Source organism: Cupressus sempervirens, chromosome 3 (assembly GCF_028749045.1).
Source record: "Cupressus sempervirens isolate cs-2001-9-10 chromosome 3, ASM2874904v1, whole genome shotgun sequence".
Classification (NCBI taxonomy): Eukaryota; Viridiplantae; Streptophyta; class Pinopsida; order Cupressales; family Cupressaceae; genus Cupressus; species Cupressus sempervirens.
Genome location: NC_143120.1, coordinates 841,406,761 through 841,425,942, shown reverse-complemented (window position 1 = coordinate 841,425,942; position 19,182 = coordinate 841,406,761).

The following is a 19,182-nucleotide window of genomic DNA, read 5'->3' as shown; positions in this document are numbered from 1 at the left end:
ATGCATGCCACAGTCCAAAATAGAACTTTGGATTTCAACTAAAAAAGTGGGCAACCAAATTACATCAAAACCTAAAAAAACTTACACCAATCTCTCCATCTTGGAACTAGCTTTTTGAAACTTCTTTCAGATCAGAAAAATACCTCCATATGCTCAAGTTATGGCCAAAAAACCAAAGGTAGGTGAAAAAGGACCTTGGAGAGGTGCAAGGGGCACATGAGCTAGTGATGTCATGATGATGTCAACAAAACACACCATTAAAATTGATAGGTTGGGGCCCATCATGGAAAAAAAGGACACGTGGAAAACTAGATGATGTGGCATGTGCCACATGGCAGCCCTACCATGTGTCACCATAGAAATGTGCCAAGTGTAGCCAAATTCCACGCTGGCTGAGCATGTGCTGACAAAGAAGGCTAAGTCCACGTAACTGTTGACTATGTCAAAACACATACACATGGTGCTGACTATGATAGGAGTGGCATAGAGGAGATAAAAATCAATGGAGTGGTGCTATAGGAGGTGGGTTGGGAAGGCGTCATGGTGGAGGCAACCTAAATGGTGGCAGAAAGGCTGAGGCCGAGCTGTGGCACTGGGAGGGCGGTGTTGCTAGCTACACCCACTGTAGGCTACACATGGGTGGCACGATGGTGGCCCTACAATGGCATAGTAGTGACACTATGAAATATATATATTTTTACTTTTTTAAATGTCGAATCATTTGTATGACCGTACAGAAAGCTCTACAAGCAAAATTTTTTTCCCTCCCGGAGCCCTGTCTCCAAAATTGAAAAGTTTTATATGAATCCTGACTATAAACAACCTTCTGGATCCAATGCCAGTGTCTGTTTGGGCCCAAAGTGCTCTGAAAAAATGCTCTCCCCTAATTTAAAGAAAAAATGCACAAACAAACTAGGGTTTGTGACTTCAAATCATGGCTTCAAAAAATCTTCAACCAAGCAACAATTGGAAGGATTTGATACCATGTAGGAGTTGATGAAATCCAACTTCACATCTCACCAAGATCACCTACATGCAAATAACCTATTGAAAGGAAACTAAGAAGGAGGAGGTGGAGCTTGGAAAAACCCTAAATGGACATGAGAGAGAAAATATTATAGAAACAAGGAAAATATATTTACAATGAAAATGGAATGAGTTGATGTGATACAATGAGAGAGCCCAAATATAAAGGCCTCATGGAAGCTTGTAGAACAAGCTGGAAAGTGGTAGAAGATAAGGTTGACAACTAAGTACACTTCCACAAAAAGGTGGAACATGCTAGAAGGGAAAAAACTCCCATGTTGTCAACAACTCATGACTACATGCATTAAATACTAAATATTAAATAAATGCATTATCCTAAGTAAGTTTAAGTAATAGAATAAATAATTATTTACTCTAACATTCATGAAGTAGTCTGTAGCTGTAATAATAAACTTATGTTCATTAGAAGATGGGTGAATCTGACCCACCAAGTTGAAGGCCCATTGTTGAAATGGCCACATTGTGGTAGATGGAATGAGCTCCCTAGCTGGAACATGAATTAGATTCCCATGGAGCTAGCACTGTTTGTAAGACTTGGCATACTTGATTGCCTCTTGCTCCATTTTAGGCCAATAGTAACCAGCCCTAATGAGTTTGTGAGCTAGTGTTAAGCCATTTGAGTGGGATATGCAAATGCCCTCATGAACGTCAAGTAATGTGCATTTGGACTCTTTAGGTTCTAAACACCTAAGGAGTGTTCTATTGAGACCTCTCCTAAATAAGTTGTCAGCAATAATGAGATACCATGAAAGATTACAGATAAGTTAGTGATTTTCATTCCAGGTTAGACCGTCCAGAATGGTTTGGTTACAAAGACAGGAGTAAATGTGATGGTAGTGAGATGAGTCTTGTCCTACAATAGAATAGATCATCCTAGAATCAGGGGTATCATAGGCTAGATAGTGTAACACTTCCACTAGGAACTCATGTTAGAGATCATTGTCAGGCATCTGTAGCAAGGAGGCCAAAGTCACCATTACATCAATCACTTTGTTATTTGCTAGAAGAATTTGTTGGAAGGTGATGTGCACAAATTACTTCTTTAGGTCATCAACCATGCATTTGTAAGGGATCAATTTATCATCCTTTGTTTGATACACATCATTAACCTAGTTGATTATGAGCAGGGAGTCCTCGAAGATATCTAATTGATCAACTCTCCATTCAACTACAATCTTCATGCCATTAATCAAAGCCTTATATTCAGCAATGTTGTTTGTGCAAGGAAAAAAAATCTTGTATGCTTAGGCTAATGAATATCTTTGTGGCATTATGAAGAGTAATCTAGTTCCAAATCCTTATTGTGTGAAGGACCCATCAAAGAACATCACCCATGTTTGGTATGTGAGTGTTAGAATTGACTCATTAGGGAAATCAATGTTCATTAGGAGAAGACTTTGCATAGGTGCATCTGCTAGCTAATCTACAATTTCTTGTCCCTTGATAGCTTTTCATTCAACATACTAAATGTCAAACTCTCTGAGTATCATGACCCACTTAGCCAATCATCCTGTGAGAGCTGCCTTACTAAGCAAGTACTTTAGTGGATCTATTTTAGTCACTAGCCATGTAGTTTGGGCAAGCATGTAGTGTCTCAAATTTTGGGAAGCAAAGAGAACTACCAAGCAAGCTTTCTCAATGATGTTGTAATTCTTCTCATAAGAGATTAGCATGTGACTCAAATAATAAATAGCTCTCTCCTTGTTATCATTGTCCTCTTGAGCTAATAAGATTCTTAGAGATGTTTCAATTTCTAAAATGTACAAAATCAATGTCTTCCCATAGATAGGAGGCATTAAGATTAGTGGATTAGGAAGATATTGTTTTATCTGTGTTAAGCTTTGCTCACAATCTTGGCTCCAATTGTATTTGACACCCTTGTGTAAAGTCTTTGTAAAAGGTTGTGATCTATCTACCAACTATGAGATGAACCTATGGATAGATTAGAGTCTTCCTTGTAGGCCTCTCATCTCATTGATGTTACGGGGTGGAGGCATAGCCATAATTGCTTGAACCTTCTCCAGATCCACCTCAATTCCTTTTATAGACACAATGTATCCTAGTACTTTCCCTAATGTGACACCGAATGTGCATTTCTTAGGATTGAGCCTAAGACTGAACTTTTCCATGTGATCTAGGATGGGTCCCAAATCTTGCAGATGAGTATTGCATTTAACACTTTTGACCAAGGTATCATCCACATAGTCCTCCATGGTCTTATTCATCATGTCATGGAAAATTGTGGTTACTGCTCTGTGATAAGTTGCACCAGCAATTTTCAAACCAAATGGCATTACATTCTAGCAAAAAGTTCCCCATGCACATGTGAAAGTAGTTTTCTCCTATTCTTTTGGCACAATTTTTATTTGATTGTAACCAGAAAACCCATCCATTAGTGAGTACATCTCATACCCTGCCATCATGTCCACTATCATATAAATGTTGGGAAGTTGTAAAATCATCCTTAGGACATGCCAAGTTGAGATCATAGAAGTTATACAAACTTTTATAGATTTATCATTCTTGGAGACTCGAACAATATTGGGTATCCATTCAACATAATCAATTGTGTGGATGAAACCAGCTTTTAGAAGTTTCTCTAGTTTTGGTTTGACAAGAAATGCAACATGAGGATGTATTTTTTGAAGTTTCTATTTAACTAGTTTGATGCCTAGTGCAATGGACAAGTGATGCATGATAAGATTAGGATCTAGTCCTAGCATGTCAGAATATGTCCAAGTAGAATTTATTTTCTTCTCTCAAAAAAAGGCAGTGATCTCTTCCTTTTCTTTAGGTGACAATGATTGTGCCAAATGTATTATATGAGGATGTTCTTCTATACCCAGGTTAATTGACTATGTTGGCTCCATCAACACTAATGATCTCTAATGAAAGTAACTTGGAAGTGCACCAAATATCTCATCCACAGGCATCTCAGAGAAGTTTTCACCTTTGGATATGTCTTTTGTTTTTACTTTTTTGGGTTCTAACATTGCCACAATGTGGTTTTAACCATCAAACATTTTGCATTTTTTCTTTTTAATTGTATGAATGAGATATTTGATGTTAGCTTTAGTCATGTTGATTCTCTATTCATTGGTGGAAGACATTACAAGTTCGATAGCGTTTAGGTAGTAGGAAAGAGCATAATCACTCTAGAATGTGGGGACTTTGATAGATGCATTAGGGTTCTAGTCTATAAGCTCAAGATGTGTGAGTGAAAGAGTAGTGACAGGTTCAATTGTGTTCATGGTATAGTCATTAAGTGCTTGGACTAGCAATTTGAGACCTACGAAAACTTTGTCCACAATTGTGTTTGAATGCCTCTGAGTACTAATGTGAGGAATTGATGACTCTCAAACACTAGTTGGATTAGACCAATCTAACCTAACCCTAGACATTTCACCCAATTCAATTTGGTTTTCATAGACATGAACTTGGTCAATGTCTTTATCAGTAGTTGTGTTTGAAAGACAGTCAAACTCATATTCCTTAGAATCAGTGCTACATGACGAGAGATTGTAGAACTCCCCAATAGTGATAGGGACATACTCTCCTTTATCATCTATATTTTTACATAGGTACTCAATATGTAACACCTGCCTAGAATCGCCTTGTTTTGAATGACCATGATGTGGATCAGTATTGTCCTCTAAAGAATCACTAGTACCATCCATAGTGCTGATGCATTGCATAAAGTCATCTGGCTCAGCAAAGAATTTAGCAAGAAAATGAGGAATAGGATAAGGATAAGGATCCTCATCATTAGATTTTTCCTTTTGAGTATTTGATTGGGCTTGTGACTCATTTCTAGATGAACTCTCAAGTTTTAGTGTGAATTTATTAGGTCCCAAATGGAAAGGAACCTTCTTAAATCCTAGACTAGTTGTATCATTGTTGCTTTGAGCCGTTGCCTTGATAGGATCGATTAGGCTATTCTTATTGCACCCAATAGGGCTAGTTCCCTTGTAGCCAAAATGCTTTGTGAGCCTAAGACTAGGCCCATATTTCTCAAGATTAATTTCTCGAGCTTGCTTTGTTAAGTATACTAGAGTATCTTCTCTATAAAGCCATGCAACAATGGCTCTATTTTCACTTTCATCCTCTAGGGGAATTGTAGCCTTGACAAAAGTACCATTATAATTGGTTTAAGGCATCAACATAAACAATTTCTTTGCCTCTGAGGATCTCTCATAATGATGAGGAGACTTTGGAAGAGATGTTAATGACAACCCTGGTTTAATATGGTACTCACCCATGCTAGTTTCTTTCAGGTTGACTGATTGCTCAATTTTTTTTAGCTTGTTTTCATGATAATCAATATATTCCTTGTTAGTAGGGACAAAATTCTTAGCAACTTTGAGCATATTGCAGGTGTAACTACTACTGGCAAGAATAGTGACTTCAGAGCCATGAAATGGAAATTTGACAAATTGATGGTATGTAGAGGGCATAGCATGCATCTCATGTATCCATGGCCTTCCTAGTAGAATGTTATAAGCCAAGGGAATTTCGAGGACCTGACAAGTGACATCCCTTTCTATAGGACAATCACAAAGGGGCAAGACCACAAGACCGAGAGACTTTTGTTGAACTTCGTCATACACTTTGATAGTAATCCTATGGTGAGGACCAATAGAGTCCTTAGAGTAATTTAATTATCTAAATAGAGTAGTAGAGATAATGTTTGGCCCAATGCCATTATCGATGAGTACCTGACGAACACATGTCTGATGTACCATGACCTCAATTTGTAGAGGTTGATTGTGTGGGTGACTCAATGAGTTATCATCCTCCTTAGAGAAGGACATAAATTAGGGTGAGGTTAGGTGACCTAGAATAGATTGAAATTGCCCAAGATCAATATCTTGAGGAAAATTTTCCTTAGTGAGGACTTTGTCTAGAATCTACCTATGAGCAGGTGACATTTTAAGCAGCTCAAAGATTGTAATTTGAGCATAAGTTTGTTTTAATTGATCGAGAACACTATAGCTAGTTTCTACTGAATTTTACACGAGTTTTGAACCTTTGCTAGATGGAATAGCAAGGGTTTTGTCCTTATGGTGTTCAAGATCAGGAGCAAAAGGCATAGGGCCTTTGAGTACCAACTTGGCACGAGAGCATGTAACAATATTAGCACAGTGTTGCAAAGATGTGTTGTCCATTGCATTGGAAGTAGGGCCCCTCAAGACAAATGGTATCCTTGGTTTAGTGGTATCTTGCTTGTCCTTAATGGTGATGAAACCAAAGTACTCAAAATCCATAGGTTCAACCATGTTGATCACATTGTTGTCATTAGAGTATGTGTAGTTGACCTTGTTGTTAGGTTTTTGTTTTGAGCTCTCTCCTTTTTCATAAGCTTGGAAGGGCTCTTTGAAAGCCTTGTGATCTAAGTTCTTGTTATGTCCATCGACCACAATGTCACCATCATCAATCATGTCCTAGACTTTGTGATGCAAGTTTATGCAGTTGCTAGTTTTGTGCCCCTTATTTTGGTGGTACTCACAGAACACAGTTTCGTTCCACCATGTTGGGTGTGGTTGCAAATCATAGGGATGAGAGTTGTTTAATGGTGAAATAAGCTTGTTCCATAACAAGGTATTATAGACCACATCTAAAGGTTCACCAAGAGGTGAATACTCTCGTTTAGGGTGTGTAGCCCATGAGTTTCTTGATTTATCCCCAGATGTCTTATTGTCAGGAGGAGGTTTCTCAATATTCTTGGTTGCATTGAGACTATCCATGAGATTAAAAGCTGCCTTAGTAGGCTTAGGAGTTACATTTCAACAACCCCATCATGTACAATTTCTTAGTTCTTGTTGATGTACTTGGGTTTGTCCTTGTTAGAGGTGGAGCCTTGTTTTGGGTCCTTTTGAAAAGTAAGTTCACCCTTCTTGACCATGAATTCCTCTATGTGGATAGCCTGGGTGACCATGTCTTCAAAGGTACGTGGACCTTGAAGTTGGACTCTATACCCAAAATTAGGTAGCAGGTTATCCATAAAGATGTCAAGTTTCTCTATTTCTGGGATTTTGCATGAGTATTTACTATAAAGTTGTCTCCACCTCTAAAGGAATGTGAGGAATGGTTCCCCAATCTTCTGCTTAAGATTACACAAATCTTGGATGTTAACAGGATGTTGAATGTTATAAGAATATTGCTAGACAAACAAGTTGGCAATTTCATCAAATTTTTTGATTCCAGGAGGCAAGTGTGAAAACCACTCCATAGCCTGACCACCTAGACTTCTTGGGAATAAATGCATGAGATACGTTTGATTATGCATAAATTCCATAAACAAGTCACTAAATTCTCACAAATGATCTTGGGGATTAGTAGTTACAAAGTATTTATCATACTTAGGTAACTCTACTCCTCTTGGAAAAGGAGGCATGTCTATGCTCTTGTCACATGGAAATGGACAAAGAGTATCTAAGGTGTATATTTTTGTGGGTTTGTCTTTCTCATGCATCATCTGAGCTAGTTGTTCTTGCATAATTTTTAGTTGTTTTTGGAGTTTGGAAGTCTCAATTTCCTCTTCAGGCATGATGATAGTTTCCACATTGAAATGATGGGGTAGCTTAGCTCCCTCTTGGGAAAGTTTGAGAAAGTATTTTTCTTTCTCTTTGTTGAATAGTATTTCCATGGCCTTTTGAAAGTTTTTGTCTTTACGACACTTTGCTATGTGTTTAGGAAGTATTTCCACCTCTTCCTACTCCTCATCAATTTCATGGTATTTTTCTTGTCATTCCTAAGTTGGTCTTGGTTTTTTCTATGTTCACTGTGTTTAGGTTCATAATCAACCATTTTTGGAATGTGTTTAGTTTTAGTATGTTGTGATTGGAAAGGCCCTTTTAAAAAGAATTCAAATGTGTTGTTTAGAGATGTGGAACCTTTTTTAATTTCAGGAACCTCTTGATGCAAGGGATTCCTAGTTTGTTGCAAGTTTATAGAGAATGTTCTATGGACCTAAGATGATCTGATAGGTAAGGGGGATCATGAAGATTCCTCACTAGATGAACTAGAGATAAACTGTGTATGGACTGAAGAGTGACCTCTACCATGATTAGTACCCCAAGCTCTACCTCATCTAGGTCTTTGGGGATAAAACACTTTGCCACTTCTTGTTGTCATAGTCATAGACAAGGAAAAAAAGCAAAACCTTAAACAAGGACCACACTAGAACATAGTCCCAAAAACAAAGCAAGATAAGGGTATTGTATACTAAGGTATGAGTCATTTGAGTAATGGCTAGAACAGTCAAAGATTATGACTATAATGATACGGAGTATGAAAAGCATGAAAGACCAAAGACAAAGTGAACAAGAGACAAGACCAGTTTATGTGTAGGTCACAAGTCATTAGCTAAGAAAGAAGCCATTGTTTGACATTGTTTGTAGACAGAAAAGAGGTAAAATGTTGCAAATAATAGGCTAGATTTAGAGCACAAGTAGATACTAAATTTTGAAGTGATTTTTGCAAGTTTCAAACTATTGTGGATAGATTGTTGGTTGTTTTGATAGATTTTAGATAGAAAATAAGACTATTTTCAAGTTTTGGATAGCATTTTGGTTGTTTTGAATAAGACAATTGGTTTTCAGATAAACATGGGAAGCAAGTAGTAGTTTCAAACAACCCAATCAAGGACAAAGAAACTCAAAGGGGTGGGGGAGTCTTGACATTTAGATTGTTTGATAGGTTTGGACAATGTTTAAAGACTCAATAACAAACATGCTTTTATCCCTAAAATAGAAAATTGGTAGAGAAGGCAAAACCTTTATCCCACAACTTATGTGCACGTGCCCTCCTCACATAGCCATGTCACCCCCTAGAGGGCACCCGTGTTTTTGGTGTATTCAAAGGACTGAATAACATATATGTTAAATGAACACCCTTGTGGTAGGGTTCAAGCATGTATACCACCTTCCAATGCCTAGTTGTATGCCTATGGTGAGTTCTACAGGATAGATTCTTCCCCCTCCTTGCACAAAGATTATGCCTCCTTTCAGAGGTGAACCAGGTAGCAACTAAAAAAGAGGTTTTTACTTGGCTTTTGTTCATATTAATCCATGGTGGCTTCATAAGCAAAGTTGAGGCCATCAGCCCACACCAACATCTGTAAGTGCACACTCTTGACTAGCAAGACTAGATCCGCCACCGACCAGTGTAGTTTATAGAGCCTCTTCTTGATATGTGATATCAAAATGAAGAAGAGGAAATTAATATTGCTTTGGAGTCTTTCACTCATAAAAGCTTCTTTATTATAGTGAGGTGGAATCTCTAGTGAAAGGAGTGTGCTCACTTGGATCGTTCTCGGAGGTTGGATCACTCCAGTAGGCCCCCTAAAGGATCGACTTGGACTGGTGGTTCAGATCTAAGGATCAAAGTTTTTGATTTCCCTCAAGGGGAAAGAGCATACTCCTCTACCTTGTTTTCTCACCTAAACATGCAAGACATGTTAATCACCAAGTTAGCTTAATCGATCCCACCTTGTCCTATTCCAAGACTTTGATCCCCTAAAAGGAAATCATCATCTCTTCATTAAAGGCTTCGTTTGGGAGAACCACTAACTTTCTTGCCTCCCTCGGATGCCATCTTTCAGAGGCTTCTAGGTTTCTGATTTACCCTTGGTCATGACCTCCAAGTGGTAAAGAGCATACTCCCCTATTCCCCTATCTTGCACCCTACGAAGTTCACAAGCCCTATTTATACTATGTGTGAAAAGCAGTAAAAGAAGACACAATGTTTATGTGGGTTTGAAACAAATCTTCATCATGCACATCTTTGACAAGCATCCTACATTCACACAATCAGTAAATGTTTGAAGTGTTTGGATAAAAGGTATCTTCGTCAAGCATCCTGCAAACCTCTGTTAAGCTATTGAAAACCACAAATTAGAAACAAAATGCTTCAGAAAACAACATTAGTCAAATGGAAGCTTAACTATGGGAAAATAAAATTTAACTTTTTTGGTTCTTTTTGATACCCATAAAACAACTTAAAAAAAGCCAAAACCTATGAAAAAAGTCAAAAGTCAAATTATAGATTTTTTTTTCCTTTTTTAAATTATAAATTATTCAAAACATCCTGCAAACCACTGTTAAACTACAAAAAAAATCAAAAAAATTAGAAATAAAAATGCTTCACAAAACACTATTAGTCAGATACACAATGATAAATCTGAATTCTAAATTCTAAATTTTGAATAATATATTTGCATATGCTGTTGTAAGATCATGCATGGGCCTACATGAGAAAATGACATGCACCGCGTAAGGAAATGTGCATTTATGCAATTTTTTGCATGAGAAAGTGTAATGAAGGAGGTGAAATCCTCAGTTCCTCATATGAAAATGAGATTTCTTGCGCAAAAATCTAGAAAATAGTATGGACAACTATGAAAATCTGGAAAATAGAATCAGAAAAAGTGCAGAAAACATAATAAATGAGGTCAAAAAATTTGATTTTTCCTACCCCATTATGGGCACCGTAAATGTATATGCAAAATTGGGGGCCTTTGATCCTCATATACACTTCAACATGGTCATTACCTATGAGATCATCTCAAAATAAACATTGTATTATTTATTTGAAAAGTCTAATAGAGTGACCTATTGCCTCCTAACTAGAAGGATTATGCCTTTGCTCTCAAAATGAGGAGCAGGCAACTAGACCTCTAGAACGAAGGATTTATGCAGCTAAATTTAGGTCCAATTAATCTAGATGAGAGATGCAATTATTAATCTAAGAAATGAAGAAACATAGTATGCTAAATGGATGCATATTTAAAATCTAAATGATGGTATAATGAAAGAAATAAAACTATGCAAATGTGAGCAAAGTGAGTAAGAATTTCAGCATAAATTCAATGCAAATTCCAAAATTCATCCTCTGTAATGAGGAATAGAGAGCTTCTTTTATAGAATCTAAGAGGTGATCGATGGTCGAGATTAATTGAAATGGATGATCAAGATTGAAGAGGAGAGCCAGTCATAAAGGTAACTTCCTCATGGAAAGGGAGTTAACTGGTTGCCTTTGAGTGATAAAAGGAGTTAACTGAGTCCTTTTTGAGTGATAAAAGTAGTTAACTGAGTCCTTTTTGAGTGATAAAAGGAGTTAACTAAGTCTTTTTTGAGTGATAAAAGGAGTTAACTGAGTGCCTTTTGAGTGATAAAAGGAGTTGACTAACTACCTTTTGAGTGAGAAAAGGAGCTGACTGGTTCCTTTTTTTGAGTGAATATTTAATTTAATAAAATATAATATGACCTCATAAATGGATAACTTTAACTAATTGAATAATTAAATTCAATAATTAAAATGAGAAGATATCTTATTAATGCAAATTATGGTTTTCTACATTTGACACCTAGGTCAAGTAGCAATTATTAGAATTAGAATTGCCTAGTAAAATAGGACTTAGGAATAGTTGAATAAACCAAATTTGGTTAATATGGCAATGCGCCAATTTTGGGGTATTACAGTTGCTTCTTCTAATTGTGAAACTTTCCTTCAAAGTTACATTTCTTTGTGCATTTATTTTCTCTATGAACATGCATGTTGTAACTGTAAAATTTTCAATTGAATTATGCTTTACCATTACTCCAAAATTTGTTTGATGTATGACCTATCTTACCACAATAATTGCAAGTAGGCCTTTTTTTATTTTGAGCTCCTTGCTAAGATGATTCACCTTCTTTTGTATATCCTAATCTAGCTTTACCTTTGTGTCTATACTGACTTTTCTCATTCAATTGATTCATGCTTTCCTAAGATTTCATCATTCTTTCATTGGTTTGCAATCTTTCATTCTCTATCCTTAGATTGATAAGCTCTTGATTTGCATCATTGAGTTGATCAATAAAGTCTACTTGCTAAAAGAATAGTTGTTGAATTTCATTGTCCTTTTCTTATATCACTTCTTTCGCTTTTTATTTTTCTTCCACAACTTGACATAATTTGACTGATTGGATTTCTTGCTCTCTTTCCAATTTTCTAACTTCTTCTTGAATATTGAAATTCTTCTCAAATAGGTCTTTGATTTTTACATCATCTTCATCTAAATTTCTTTCTAGACATAAGTCTTCAATACTTTCTTCAATGTAGAGATTGTCATCCATTTGTATTACAAGATCTTTCCTTCTTTTCAAAAATTAAGAAAGTTTCTCCATTACTTTCTTGAGTAGTCAAATAGTCAATTCCAAATCCAACTTATCATTCTCAATAGTCTTATCTGGCCTATATACCTCCATTGCCTCTGATTTTATCTCAAGCCATCAAACTTCTTCTATGAGAACCAAAAACTTTGATACCAATTGTAAGAAATATAAGGTAGGCTAGGTTAGTAAGAGGGGAGGGGTCAATTAGGAACCAATAAAACTTTATCTTACTTCACTAATTAATCCATCATATATTATTCTAATCTAATTACATGCATGAAAGAATGAAAGCAATAAGACATTCATAACACTTTGACACAAAATATGGTGACCCATAAACCTTCCAATTAGAATGTAAAATTGGGGTGGGGATGTTACCCACAAGATTTAGTACTACACTATAAAGTTAACCTATTAAGGCTTACAATTGACCAGTTCTAGTGATTTGCCTTGTTAGGAGCAATAAGGACTATGAGATCCACCTTGCTAAAGGATTTATAGACATACAATGAAGTATGCACTATGTTAGGAGATTTAGAAAAAGACTTGTTAGAATGAATTAGTGGCTAATCTTTGATCTAAGACTTTGATTTGCTGAACAAGATTCCTTTTATTACAATGATCACCTGATTGTGATAGATAAATCTATGTTATCCCTTATACTAATTGTAGCCTTCTTTAATTTACAATTATCCTCTTCTCATTGATACACACATTTTTTTGGAAATGATATAATGCATTACATATATACCAATCCAATTCATTATTTTTTAGAGTCAACTATAATACAAAATTTATCATAATTCACAAAGTCAACCCAATTGCTGTAACTCAAGTTCTGAAGACAAACTTGGTGATATTTTGATACACGATTGACACTATCAACACTAAAAAAGTCTGGCACTCAGTTAAAGCTGAAGCTCAATCCATAATGGTCACTTTCAAGTAGCTCAAACTTGGTCAACACTATGGGATTTGGTGAACACTGAGAAACTCAGTAACAACTAAATCACTTGGTTGACATTGGATGACTCGATCAACACTAGATCCACTTTGTTAACACTTTGAGCATGGTAAACAATGTAGGACTTGGGTAACACTATAGAGCTCGGTTAACACTGGATTCTCCATTACTTTCACTAAAGAGCTTGGTAGACACTGCTATGGTCGGGCTATACTACAAACTATCTTTGATGCTCAGTAGATACCATGTAGCTCAACATGAAATGGAAATTGTTTGTTTAGCTCAATAGCAACTGAGACATTTGGTTAACACTGTTGGATGAATGATAGGCTTGGTAGAAACTCTAGAGCTTGGTCAAAATGTAACCATTTGACTAGGTGTTGAGCCACTAATAGAAACATTAACCTTAATGTCAACACTTATGTGGCAAGGACAAGAAACCTTTCAACTAGGAAAGGTTGTAAGTAGCAAGTAGAGCAACTAGGTAAAGGTGGCAATCTCAATTTTTTTTTTCTAAATATAAAAACCAAATAGATAAAATAGCTAGGTGGACTTGAAAATATATACATTTTATTTTATTTTCTAATGTTCATTTCCATCGAATTGGATTTAGAATGATAATTTTTCCAATTCCACATGTTTAAATGAAAGATTGAATTATAATATTTGGAGTAAATGGGAATACAAAATTCAAATTAATATAAATTCCAATTCCAATTTAGTGCATTCAAATTATAGTTTAGAAATTTTTCAAAGATGGAAATGTCAATTCTTGTTCAATTCTAGCAACCCACTGAGCTCTTTGAGAATGTGCAGAGAATGGTTTTTTAAAGAATCTCTATAGAACATTGAAACATTAATCCATATATTTTAGAACTATCTTATATAAATGACTAGAATAATAAACTATTAAAAATTAAAATTCTAGTTAATCTTTTGTACAATTTCTGAGGAAACTTGAAAATTTTATACTTAGAAAATCAATTTGACAAGTTTTCAAATTAAGATCATGTCATAATTTTAAACAGGCATGTAATCTCATGAATTGCAATGATTGCAATGATTGTCAAAAAAAAAAAAAAAATCTGTAGAAAAAGGTTTTAAAAATCTCAAGCAAATTTATGTGACTTGTATAAATCTAGATTTACCAACCTTTGGCATTGCCCTCCCTACAAGTAATAAAATGGGAAGCTTTAGAAAGAGTTATGAGCATCCATAAAGCATGATGAAGGTGTAACTTTTTGTCAAGTATCTCCTTTGCATGTGGTTTTGTAGATGTGTATCCAAAATGTAGAATTACTAATAAGATGCATGGTGTTGGTATAATGCCTCAAAGAAATATTGTCCCATGGAATTGAATGGCCATAAGCTTTGTACAAAATATATGTAAAAGAATGAAAATTTTAAACAAAAGCAATTGAAATTTATAAAGCCAAACATTCTACCTATGTCCTCCCTACTCATGTCAAAATGAAAAATTTGGAATAGTGTGTGGAAATTCAGCCAAGTGAAATGGAAGGATATTTTTGTGACAAAATATTGTTGCGAATCTTGTGGTATAAAATCATGCAAAATGTGGAATTGTAGAAAAAGAACCTACATTTTTTGATAGAATTTTGTAATTAGATGTCTTGTCAAGGAATGATATAATTGTGAAATGAGTACAAGATTAATTTGCCAAAGAATATTTGATGTCCACATTTTTTCTAAACATACCATCAAAATAGCTACTAAAATAATCTACCCAAATCTAAACTTCCATCAAATTACATTGATGTTTGCATCATGCATATGATTTGCTAATAAAATTATTTTAGAATAGCATAAGTGTGAATAGATTATTTCAATGATCCTTGAAATACAATTTTATATTTGTACTTAAATGTTTTTATAGTAAAATTTAGATAAAATAACTCAATCATAATCACTAAGAACAAATTAATTATTCAAGATTAAACATAGAGTACCCCTATATGCAAGCCTTGTCAATATGTCCATATACTAATTTATTTGTATATGAAATAGAATATGATTTTAATGTTAGTTTATTTTAGAAGCAAATGGAATTTTGAAAAATGAAATAGACTAATAAGATCTCAAATAGTCCATAAACCATGTAGATTTTACGCATTCAAGAAGAGAATACTTACACAAAATGAAGCCAAATCATGCCAGACATGTTGACTATTGGCCCTTTGAGTTTTTTATTTAATGTTTTCTTGAAAATGACACATTCAAAATGGAAAAGACCTAGAATGAATTAAATTGATTAAATAATGAGGGTATGTTAGTTTGAGCTTCACTTGGTATCAAGAATACTTTAATATTCTCTACTTAACAAGGTCAACCATGTGAAGGTGGAAGCTCATATGGCCTCACCCCACCTCCACTTAACATCAATCTAAATTCCCCATTAACATCTAATTACATACTTCATTCATTCATTCATCCATTTATGAACTATAACAATCAATCACTACAATGACATAACATTCATTAATATGATATAAAATTCATTAATACTAACCACTAATTAAAAATTCATCAACACATAAAAATATTCCTTAACATGACATAAAATTCAATATTAATATGCAAAATTCATAGATAATTACTTAAAACAATGTTATTTCATTATACAACAAGGTTTATCACATAACATTTAAAAAAAATTCATTTCTTGTTTTTTCGTTTTTCTTAGATTTATTAAGAAAGAGGCTGATAGGAGCATCAATATCTTCCCCATTATCCTCCTCTTGTGACTATAATATCAAATTATGATGCTTCCTCCTCCTTTGACAAGCATGAGGTTGCTGCACTAAAGGGGGTTCTACTACAATAACAAGTAAATGTGTTAAATTCACATACCTTTTTTTACTATTACAAGTATTCCATTAACTAGTAGAACATAACATGCATTTTTCTTTACTTGACAATGCCACATCATGTATAGTAACATTTTGATTGACCACCACCTCAACATGTTGAACACTTTGAACATGTTTCACTTGCTCACTGTGATGTTCAACATGCTCTAAAATATTCAAAAAGAGGTTACATGGCCAATTACAATTGAAGATGTTTAATTCTATTAATAATTATATAATTTATTTACAATAGAAAATTAATACCTCGACCATTGTGATGCACATCATGGCCTTCGTCATTCACATTTTTATCATTGTTTGATAAATAAAACAAAAATAGTTAATTTATGTTGTAAATTAACACCAAACATGAAATTTCTCAATTGTTCAATTAGATTTACTTTTCATTTGACCAATTTCCTTGTGTCTCATCTAGTGCACTAGATTCTTCAGTATGGCTTTCAAATTCTTAGCATAGGTGTGCAACCATGACTTTATAGCCTTCCTTCAAGGCCAATTTTTTGTCTTCATCTATGGGCTCTGCATTGAATTTCATGTCCTATATTTTTTGCTCAATATTCTCATTTTTGCATATATGATTTGATTAAACAAAATTGTTTGTAACATTATATTAAAAAAATTGATATGAAATTCTATTGCTTCTACTTACAAGTCAAGAGTGAAGTTTCATATAGCCACCAGAGCCAAGTTTATGTTGGCCAACCTTTTGTACTCTCACTTCTATAGTTTTTGATGTGTCTTGTAGTCTTTGAAAAGTTTTAAACATGTTAGATTATATATTTAAAAAGATCACTAATTAGTGCAGGATTACATTCTACTTAATACTATAATGACATACCTTCTTTTTCCCTCTTTTGGTTCAATTCCTTTACCATGTAGCCTTTTCTCTTTTGCATCTTCTATTATTTCATTCCACTCCATTGGTAGAATCATAACAGGATGCTCATACTTTGGGTTATCCTTTAAAGCCCTTCTATATTGGTCCCTCGCAACATTTATATGTTTGGATGCTCTTTTAAGAAGTAGGGCACTGTCAAAAATGTTTTTTCCAAAGAGGTCCTCTAAAGATTTAATAAGCTAATTTTTTAATATAGGACCCTATTCATTCCACATTTTTTGAAAAAGCTTTTTTTATAGATACATAACTTTAATATAGTACGATAAATAGAAGACAAGAAAAATAGTGTACCAATGATATGAAGCTCCATCCTTTTACATATGGTGGGCCCAAATAGATTCAATGTCATTTCAAAAAGATTATCATAAAAAAATCATTTCCTACAAAAACATCATGGGGTTATTAGTCCAAAATAAGTTATATATAAGTAAAATACAATTATAATTGAAATAATAACAATTTTAAAGCACCTGAAAGCTTTGGTACTTTTAACAGAAATATAGTTTTCTTGTTCAATAATAATATTCCCACAAATGCTCTAGTACTTGTAATAGGTTGATCCAAGAAATGGTTTAGCTTCAGTAGTACTAGTCTTTGTTCTTGTATCAGTTGTAGTTGTATATATTATTTCACAAAAAAGGTCCATGAGTATAAAATGCACCCAATAAAAAACAATCAATGCATGATTAGTGCATAACAAAATATAGCAAAACAAGGTTTTACTAGTTGTAGTTGGTATAGATAAAGATATTTGTAAGCTCCTTGTTTCTAACAATGCAATTAGCACTATCAAAGTGGTGATCAAAGCATGCGTCCACACTTTATCATGAGCTGAAGAATATGTTGTTAGCAAAGACATTTGCAATAGAAAAAGATCAAATGGGGTACTAGAAGCAACATAAACATAAGTTGAGTAAAAAATACAGGAAAAGGTTAAATGAATGGCTAAAGGTTTAAGGATTATTTACATGAAGGTTGCTACAACCCTCACCATGTTGACCACATTTCACAAGTGTAAAAAATTCCTATAAGAAGAACACATCATATTTTAAATCATGATCCATAAGATAGTATAAAATATAAACATCTATTGAACTTTTATTATTGCTTAAGATTAATTACTGCTTACCTTCATATAATTGAATCTACATATCAATTCATCTTGGAGTGCCTTTGTCTCCTTAGTTTTGTTTCATTCTAGGAAAAGGGTAAGAATTTCTTTACTATATTAATTTATCATCTAAGAAACCATGATGTCGGGGTCAGTGCTACATGCAATGTCATCTAAAAATGTTGTCTCAATTTTTGATCCCATTTGATATGCTATCATTTTTTCTTTTCCCTATCAATAAGTATCATGTTGTGACATCAATATTAGTAAAATTATATCATAATAATTCCAAACCAATAAAGAAAAGAAAATAATAATATGACATTTGTTTCTATATAATTTGTTCAATTATAGTAATTATGGTTTACGTCTAGTGAAGAAGGTGTGTGAGGAACATCCCCACCTATGATCTCACAATGTTCAACAAGGTAGAAAAAACCCTTCTTCCTATCTATGTAATTAGAGTGTTAGCTATTCAATAGATGAAATGTGATCTAAATTGATGGAGACACAACCAAAGACCAGAATGAACACACAAGAAAAGGGAAATATTATTATCAATGAAAAATGCCCTATGGGCTTACAATAGTATGATTCTGGAGAAAGAAATCCTTCGTACAATACCTTCTCTCTAACTCCTCTAAGAACTACCTTTACAATGCCAAAATTGTTCTTAAAAAAGCCCCGAATGGTTTAGGGTTAGGCATACATTCTAGAATATGCTAGTTGGCATCCACCACCAAAAAAAAAAGTTCCAGAAATCACGTTAGAATTTGGTGTAAAATTAGAATAATCAAAAAATGGTAGTCTGACTTCTGGAAGGCATAACTTTTGAACCGTGATTCTAATTGATGAACCATTTACATTTCCAGAAATCTCTCGAAGTGCTCTACAACCCTATCAACAAGCTTTGCTTGTCCTTGATTTTTTTGCCCTATACAAGGCCATTTAGTGCCCCAAATCTGACTTTGAAGCACTCTTAAGAGGTCTCTAGGAAAATTAAAACTACAATAACTTTCTAACTATAAAGCCTTTTGACTTGATTTTTTTTTTTTGGAGTTCTTTAAATTACAAATATAATCATCCCTCCAACTTACACCCTCTAACTCATCATATTT